This window comes from Myiozetetes cayanensis, unplaced genomic scaffold, assembly GCF_022539395.1.
Source record: "Myiozetetes cayanensis isolate MyiCay16 unplaced genomic scaffold, myiCay2020 scf10, whole genome shotgun sequence".
Lineage (NCBI taxonomy): Eukaryota > Metazoa > Chordata > Aves > Passeriformes > Tyrannidae > Myiozetetes > Myiozetetes cayanensis.
The window spans coordinates 25,806,971-25,816,412 of NW_026086605.1; the positions used below are offsets into that span (position 1 = coordinate 25,806,971).

The window sequence follows — 9,442 nt, forward strand, 5'->3', positions numbered from 1 at the left end:
GGTACCTGTTACATCACCTATATGTTCTGTTTGCCATTTCATTCCATTTGTGCCCAGTTCAAGACAGACACTGAGGTGCTGGAATGTGTCCAGAGAAGGGCAACACAGCTGATGAGGGCTGTAGAGAGTAACTCCCATGAGGAGCAGCTGAGGGAGCTTGTTTAGCCTGGAGAAAAGGAGGCTCACGGGAGACCTAATCACTCTCTACAACTGCCTGAAAGGAGGTTGTAGGCAGATGGGATTCAGCCTCTTCTTCCAGTTCACCTGTGATGGGATGAGGAAATGGCCTCAAACTGCACCAGGGGTAGGTTCAGATTGAACATCAGGAAGAACTTCATCACTGAAAGGGTGGTCAGTCATTGGAATGGGCTGCCCAGGGAAGTGGTGGAGTCACCGTCTGTGGAAGTGTTCAAGAAATGACTGGACATGGCACTAGGTACCATAGTTTATTTGAAATGGTGGTGTTTGGCCAAAGGTTGGACTCGATGATCTTGGAGGTCTTTTCCAACCCTAATGATTCTGTGATCCTATGATTAGTATTTGGTTTGTTTTTTTTTTTAATTAATTTGTGTCTTAATCCTCATTTCTTGACTGATTCTTCCCTAAATCCACTATAAGTGTTGGAAATGTTGAGAGTAAAGGAGGGGAGAAAACCCTTTTTCTTTTTTCTCTTTTCCTTCCCTCATTTCTTTCCTTCATTTTCCAGTGTCTATTTCTCCCATTCTGACTCAGCTCTGTTAATTTTATTCATTAGCAGAAGCAATGCTACAAACATTTTTCAGGAGTGCAGAGAATGGCTGAGGGAGCTGAGGAATTTTTCTGTCTGTAAATCCTACTATAAAGCTGCGTAGGGTTGTCTCTCCTCATCCTGTTATTTCCTACTGTGAAAAAGCCACCCTTTCTTTTTTTTTTTTTTTTTTAATAACCTTTTATGGTATGTCTGCCTTTGACTCTAGAGAATTTTATAAATTTCCTTTGCAAGAAATTGCACAGAGTGAACATTTACATTTACCTTTTGAGGAGCAGCACTGATAAGCTTTTGATTAGTGCTAAACAGAAGAAGGAAAAAGTACATTATTTGGGCAGGAAAACCCAAAAATTAGTAGTGTGATGTTGTTGTAATTTTCCTGAGACTTCTGAAATTATAAGTTTGGAGGCTTTTTTAATAGCAAGTTGTAGAAGTGCCTGTCATCTGTGTTGAATTCCAGCTCACATCCTCTAATCACTTTCCCTTTCTTTTTTAAGTTTCTGTTAGCTTTCTGCGAGAAATGCATTTTGAGATTAAATTGCTGTGCTCAGCCAGGATGAATGTGTTGCCAGGTAGGGGGCTTTAGGTTAGCTGGTTTGAGCAGACAGGAAAGATCCCACTCTGTTGTGATCAGCAATTGTAAGGTCCTGCACTTGCAGCCTGTGTTATCATTTTTGAGATCTGAAACTATTTTTATAATAATGGACTTATCTACACAAGATACTAGGTTTGACACAGGTAAAATTGGATGAAATGACAGGGTTGCTGTGGTATGCTGGAAGTCAGACTCAGTTATTCAGTGGTCCCATTTGACTTTAATATTTATGGGTCTTTCTGTTAGCTTTCTTCTTTTTTTTCCCATCAAATATCAAACTTCATTGCAAGCACAAATATCCAACTTAATTATTTTCAACTCCTGAGGTTTCAAACCCATTAAACAGCAGAGAGGCTCAGTAATTGTTTTATTACTAATACTGAAAGTATAATAATACTAGTGGCAACAGAGGGCAGTGAGAAAAACAATGAGAAAAATGTAAAGGCATAAATAGCATCATTAAAGCTGTTTCACAAGAGATAAATACCAATGCCAGGGTAGTATTTCAGACCACAGATAGTTTAATTAACTATTTCTTTCATTTCCCTGGTGCAGAAACTAGCCACAGCAGTATTTGGCTTTCTTAGAAGTGCAAGGCTTTCTGCTTTACTGCCTTTCCTCTCAAATCAGTTACCAGCTGTAATGGAGTTAACAAATGTAACATAATAGGTGCTTTCTGCAGTTCCTGGTAACATCGAGGTTGTCTTTTTTTAGTTCTGTCCTGGCCCAGTTCTGTTCTGTTCTGGCCTCCAAGAGCAGTAGATTGGATATGCACAGTTCCTGGTGCCTGCTGGCAGGATATGGCATTGCTCTGCTGCACACCACTGCAGTGGTGGCCCAGGAAGGAAGACTGAACTGTGTCCTGGCATGGCAGGATCCTATGTGTTTCGTGATCTCAACTGTGTCCTGGAATTTATGGGATAATTTCTTTTTTACCATATATTCAGTATATTAGACATGGTATAGTAGTGACTGTAAAAATGTGAGGATGTAGTTGTAAGCAAAGCAGAACTTGTAGATGTTCAGGAACTGAGGAAAGGCTAGTCTGCTCAAAGCTTCCATGTTATTTTCTATTCATGTGAGGATGCCTATTTAAATTTATTATTTCTTCCCAGAACCTTGTCTCAAAGACAATTGTGGTGTCATACAGGTATGCAAACATAGTGCACAGTTTCACATGATTTTTGAGTGGTTTATCTTTTTAAATTACATGATAGAACTTGAAATGTTTAGGACCTAGAAAAAAGCTTGAGTCTTTTGTTTGTTTGGTGTGGGTTTTTTAAGATGGAAAGAAGTCTTTAACAGAGAGTTATGGATCTCATTTTCTGTTACCACCACACACTTGATGCTCTTGTACATCCTGATGCATTGATCTCGTCCCATAAAACTCCAGTATCTCTGCAGCATGCAAATTCATTATTTGCTGTATGGTTTCAAGTACTGGGTGGCTCTGGGCTTCCTTTATAAATCACAAATCTTAATAATTTTGTGAATAAAACTTGCTCGTGGATGGCTTTTACTGTGGTTGCTTCAACGTAAGAACCATGGTATTGTCCTCTGTGTAACCTACAAATCACTTGGATGGTACATGCTTTGCTAAGTGTTGGCCAACATTGCTGGTGCACTTAGGAATAAAATCATTTTTCTCAAACACACACCACTAACACAAACAGGTTGGGAAAGACACGAGGAGAAATAGGAAGGAAAAGCTGCATAGACCTTGCTGAGTATAATCAAAAATACAGCTTATGTGTAACATCCATTTCAGATGTGTCACAGTGAAACTGCTCTAGAGAATGTACTCTTTGCTCTCAGAGGTGTTTCCCTTTGAACAGTTGTTAGTTTATTCACATAGATTGTCTTTAACACAGCATTCCTAAACTAGCCAACAACTCAGTAATGAAATTGCCTCAAAACCTAAAGAGAATACATGTCTAGCATACTTAGTTTCTTCATAATTTGGAAGTTTAAATTACAATCAAAGGAAAACAAACAAACAAGCTAATGTTGAGTGAAAAGACTTTTCACATGGTAATGAAATGAATAAGAGAAATGTATTTAGTTGGTGAAAGACATCAGTTTTCACAAATCCAAATTATATGACAAAGTTCAAAAGTATGAGAAAAGCTACTTTGTGATGAACACAGTATTGTTTTTATTTTGTTTGAGCAAGAAAGAACTAAACTGGTGCTTTGGAAACTGCATCATCTGTGTTTTATTTCAGAGAAAATACAGAGCACTCTTTGGATTAAGCAAATACAGAAATAATACAGAATTTAATGGAAAATAAATTAGTCCTAACAAAAAAATTTCCTGACTTTATTGTAAAGAAGAGTCGGTTAAAACTCAGTTGTGATTGAAATTGGACATATTACATTGTATTTATATTGGATTCTGACACTATTTTCACACATATATCCTGAGACACACTACACACTTTTTACCTTAATCCTTTATGATTTGATTGGATGTACTCTTCACTGGTGTGGGTGGTCAGAGATTCAAATTCTATTGGGCTGAAGATGCCACAGGAGTGTGGTAAAGTTGAGCAATGCAAAAATCGAAGGTAAAGAAAGCAGTAACACTTCTCCAACAAATACATTTATCCCTAAATTACAGGGTGTTTGAAAGACATCAGGAAAATTTCTTCACCCAGAGGGTGTTTGGGCACTGGAACACGCTTCCCAGGGCAGTGGTCACAGCACCGAGCCTGACAGAGTTCAAGAGGCATTTAGACAACACTCTCAGGCACATGGTGTGATTTCTGGGGTGTCCTGTACAGGGCCAGGAGTTGGACTCGATGATCCTTATGAGTCCCTTCCAACTCAGCATATTCTATGATTCCATGATTCTAAGATTTCTCTATTCTGATGAAAGAAAAATGCTCTCCTCAAAAGGTAATGCCTAATCACGAAGGCTGGACACCTGTTTTGCATCACGTACATGCCTTACTTTCATCCTTATGAACATCCTCAGTCTTAGACTAAGAAGAGATTTGATCTTAATTGATCAGACTATGTCACAAGAAGTTTCTGGAAAGTGGTATAGCAAGTGCGAAAATGTCCTCTGTTCTAAAAATAGGGCCTATGTAAAGTTCAATTTGAAGTACCATCTTGATGATTAATAGAACTCTTCAAAAGGTTACTTGTAGGGACAGCTTGCTTACCTTATAACAAAGTACTGGGCAGTGGGAAGGAGGTCATCTTGACTATTTTCAGGGTGCAATGAATAGATCTACACCTGCTTGAGTTACAGTGGCATTGATTGTGAACTATGGAAGTGACTAAGTGTACTTGTTGCAATGGAGAATGAAAGTTTATCCATTTTTGCAAGCCTATACACAGAATATGGTTTATTGAGTAGCTGGGATGAATTTTATACCTTTGTAGAAGTTGTTATCAAAAACTGGTATGTTCCTGATTTGCAAACCTTGTTGATTTGTTTAGAGCTATTTATCTTTGGATGGGATTTTTCATTCCAATGAAATACAGAGAAATAGCAGAGAACTGAAGTGAAGCAACATCTATTTAAGCTGATTTTTTGAGCTGAAGGGCTTGGCTGAACATTTGTCTTTTCTGAATGAAATCAGTTATAAGACTAAATCCACTTAACTAACGACATCAAAACTTCTGCCTCTCCTGCCTTCAGTTTGTGGAGGTGAAACACCAAGAGGGATGTGAAACTCAGAGCTGAGGGGATCCCTGGCCACCCATCAAAGCAGCTGCCTGACTCTACTTAGCTGGTTTGTGGCTGGTTTAATCTTTTTAGACTCAATCATAGCTCCAGAGTTGAGCATCTGTTTCTCAGGGGTGTTTCATACCAATTCCAGTATAGCAGCTATGCATCTTATTGCCCCTTGAACATTTCACACAGATAGTGGATTCTCCATTTGGAGTAAAATTTGGAGGTAGGACAGTAGGTAACAGTAGGTGCTAGCTGCTCTTTGCAGTCCACTAATTTTCCTCTTGCTGTTCTTGCCCCAAGAGCTCCTGATCATAGCGAAATATCATTGGAAGTGCTTGTTTTTATTATTTTGGTGAAAATATTACACCAAAAATTAAACTTCACGGAAAGACCAGTGATAACCCCATGCAACTCATGCAAGTCTTACCACATGGACCATAGCCAGGCCATTTTTCTGTCAGTGATATTAAATGCCATACATTTCCTTAATAATTCATGTTGCAACAAAGAAGCCTCAAGTTAAAGCATGTGTTTGTGCTTTACAAACAGCCTCTTGCACATGTGCTGACTTTGCAGCTGCTTCCTGCAGTCTTTGACTTCTGTAATTAGAACAACTGGCCAGCCAAGCTAATGATATTAAACTGACTGGTCTAGAATGTCATTTATCTCAAGGGTTTAATTTGCTGAGTACAGGGCAGCACAATACAAGGTTTGCATGTGTGATGGATGTAACTTGATTTTTTTAGCTCTTGTTGCTAAGCTACAATAAACTGTTATCACAGTAAATTGTCTGCATTTAAATGGACTAAGATTCCACCTGAAAGGAGCCACACACATGAAAACTGATTATATACTGATGTCTCAAAAGAAAGAAAAATAGCACAGAAAAACCCAACTTGTGAACAGGTTAATTTTCTATTCTAGACATTAGCCAGACAGGCTCAGACCCCAGAGACTATGACATGTGCTACAGTAGCAAATGACTGAGGACTTGCAAACAATAAATAGCTACTAATTTAAAAATAAGTAACACGACTATTATCAACTGCTTAAAGACAGAATCACAATGATCTGTTGTCTGAATTGTACTTTAGAATTTCTTTCCCCAGAAATGACCTTTGCAGTTAGGTATAATCTAAATGCTAAGACAAAAAAGTAAATTATAAAAATATTTACTGTAGTCTCTGCAGTTGTCCAAATGGTTAAAAATAAAGCATGATGTTGGTAAATGCTTTTCACTTTTACGAGTGGAAAAATGTACCATATTCTGATAGAAAATGATGTAGAATCCATGCTGACACATCAAGCTGTTGTTCTATCCCTTTCTGAAGCTCTACACCTAAGTCCCGTAAGTTCTCTGAAATAAGAACCTTTTTTCCCCTAATCTATTTTAAAGATTGCATGGATGAGCAGTAATTAGGGGGAGTGTTTACTGGTGCCATGTTGGAGTTTATTCCAAAAGTATTCATACTGGATCAGGAGGCTGTGGTCTTGATGACTACCTGGAAGCTGAATGGGTTTGGTGTCAACTGCTGATACCTGTTTGTTCATGTCCATAGATGTGATCAATGTGGGACCAGTCATCTTCCTTGAGCAGAGATTCCTTTTCATGGCAATAATGTCAGGGCAGTTTTTTGTGTGTTTAAAAGTCAACTCTTAATAAGCCTATTGCCAGCACACAGAAGGTCTGAACAACTAGAATGTGTAAGGTATTGCAGAAAAATACCACATTATGTATAAGAAACACAGGTAAATTCAGTTACAATTGTGACACTTTCCATAGTACAGAGAACATTTAAACCAAACCAAATGTCTTCCACTGCAGTTACACCATTAAAGATCCAAAGGTAAGACTGTGAGATTCTGCAATGTACCCTACCTGGTCTGTTATTCTGTTTATAGATTTAGAAAAGTATGCTGCTGGGTTAATTTTAAAGGTGTCACCCTCTGAAGTAAGCCATTTAGTTAAAAGCATTGCATTGACAGAAATGAAGCTGTAGACATTCAGTGATAGCTTTTCATTAAAATCACAACTAAAAACTGTCAATCCGCCCCAGCAGAAACCTGCTTAGATAACTCTGCTAGAAATACTGTACCTCCTCAGAAAATGGAAGAAGAGCATTTTGCCAGGATTTCAGAATGGGGAGAAGCAGCTTCTCCCTTTACTTTAAATTGCTATGCCAGAGACATTTACTGTCCTTGCAAAAGCCCTCCTGCAACGCTGAATTTTTGATTCACAGCAGAAAAAAATAGAGAGGAATGCAGACAGAATATATAGTGCAGCACTGCCTGTGCTTCAGCAGACTTGTTCTGGTGGTTTCAGTGAGCACTACTTTTGAAAAGCCTGAAAATGGATCGTATCTATATGATCCTGTGAGAAGCCCTCAGAGAGAGGGGAAATGACAGGGAAGCGTTTCTGTGCACTGTGGAATTCCAACTCATTAAAGTGATGAAACAACTGCTGTGGGAATGAATCCACACGGAGTCCATGACAGACGCCTGGTACGCTGCATTCCCAGCAGCAGAACACAAAAGGCTGATCATTTAGCAATACTGAGAAGCTTCTTGTATCCCCAGGAGCAGGTGGTAGTACAGCAGTAAAAGTTGCATTAAGGGGAGAAAATGCAGTCACTGGGTTATATTTTGACCTGCTGTCTCTCCCCCCGGGTGCAGCTGGGTGGTACACACAGGGTTAACACCAGAAGGACACACTGATGGCATGTAATGCCAGGTGTTCATACACCCACCGAATTAGTTCCAGTGCCAGCTTTCGTACACAGCTTGGCACCCTCAGAGCGTCGGGTGGCTTTAGGGTAAAAAAGACTTTTAAATCTCTTACCTTGGTCTAGTCCAGTGTAGCTTTTTGGTTGTTCTCCGTCCACTATCAGAAAAAGAGAAATTAATGCCAGATTCCAGTGAGTCATCCTAAATGACAGAGTAGGCTCACTCTTCGCACCGGCTGCTGGCTGCCTCCGCTGTGTGACAGCTGCCGGCTGGCTGGGGAACAAGCGTGTCCCATTCTGCAGCCTGCGGCAGGGGGAGAGGGGAAGGCAGCGCCGGGGAGAGGAGGTGGGAGAGAAAGCCGGAGAGAAGGACCAAAAGAGAGAGAGGAGAGAGGCAGAGGCAGGAATATACCATGTGGCTGCGTGCTCCCCTTCTCTGCCTGGTGCTCAAGCCTCGTAATGCGCTGCCGAAAAGTTACTTTTTAATATGTGATGCACTCTCGGATTTTAGAGCCTCCCTGCTCCTGTCCTCTTTTCAGTCTGTGCTCGGAGGAACTTCTGGGCATTTCGGCAATTACATTATCGTCTCTCTCTTTTGGAGCCTGGCACGGATGCTGTGTGCGGAATGTGTTCAGTAAAGGAAGTCTGTCTGTGGCTGTGTGAGAAGCAGCACTTGGTTTCTTGCAGCAATTTTATAGGCTGTTTATCTGAGAGTGGGAAACCAAGGGCAAGGGCAGAAATTCTGGCATCAGATGGAAAAGAAATAAAGAATACGTTGGGAGCCACAAAACTGTACACAAGATAAATTGGGGAGGGAGACATTGCTTGGTACTCCTAACAGAAGAAGGCTGGGATAATTTCTGAGTCTCTGATTTATCTTAGACATGTTGCAGATCAGAAATCAGTGCTAGACAGAACCCTTCCTGGGTATTGCTGAAATAATTCTCAAGAGGCAATAGCAAGCTATTGGAGTGGGTAACATTGCACTAAATGGCAGGGGTTTCTCTGGACAAACACTGCTCGTTTCTAATCACCTTAAGTCTCCAAAGTATGTTTTTAATTTCATTACATTCACACCCTTTGTTTGCATATGTTTGTTAATACAAATATTTTTAGGAAACCAATACAGGACACCACAGAAATCAGTGATGGCTGTAAATACTTTAGTGTGGTAGAAGTGGAAGAAGTATTTAGGTTCCCACTGTTTGCTAACTAGTTTATTGATTTTGGAAGGCTTTTGTGGGCTTTTTGAATTCCCTTTATTAAAAATTACTTGTAGTACTACCTCTGTGGCAAACTGTGTTCAGATGCTCTGAATATTTGTCAAATTCATCTGTGTCTAAAAAGTGGAGTGGTGTTTCATATTTTATATTTCTGCAGTGTGAATGTGCATGGATGGTCCTAATCCCAATTAACTGATACTTAATTCCCAAAGAAAACAAGACAAAGAATGAAGAAATAACAGAAGAAAGGTGGAAGAGCTAAAATATGTATGCAATCTTGATTAGAAAACTGAATGTAGGATAGTTTCACATCCCCTCTGTATGACTGCACCAGTTAATTATCCATTAGGTGTTCTGTGTTTCCCTCTGCCAGTACAAAACCATGATTTCTTTTATTCTGGTCTTATTGGATAAGGATGGTCCTGTGAGAATGAGATATGAGCTCTTCAGTGTTTTTTAGTGTTTGATT

At 39.7% G+C, this 9,442-nt stretch overlaps 1 protein-coding gene across 2 annotated transcripts in view; it reads right to left on the reverse strand.

The window, feature by feature from the left end:
• The window catches only part of RASGEF1A (RasGEF domain family member 1A), a 159,548-nt gene extending 151,172 nt beyond the window's left edge, over positions 1-8,376 (reverse strand). Inside the window, exon 1 of one of the 2 annotated variants that reach the window (XM_050335842.1) lies at positions 7,867-8,376. The gene's annotated coding sequence lies outside the window, so the exon portion shown is untranslated. The remainder of the gene's footprint in view (positions 1-7,866) is intronic. The other variant, XM_050335815.1, reaches the window with a different exon arrangement.
• Between the last annotated feature and the right edge of the window lie 1,066 nt (positions 8,377-9,442).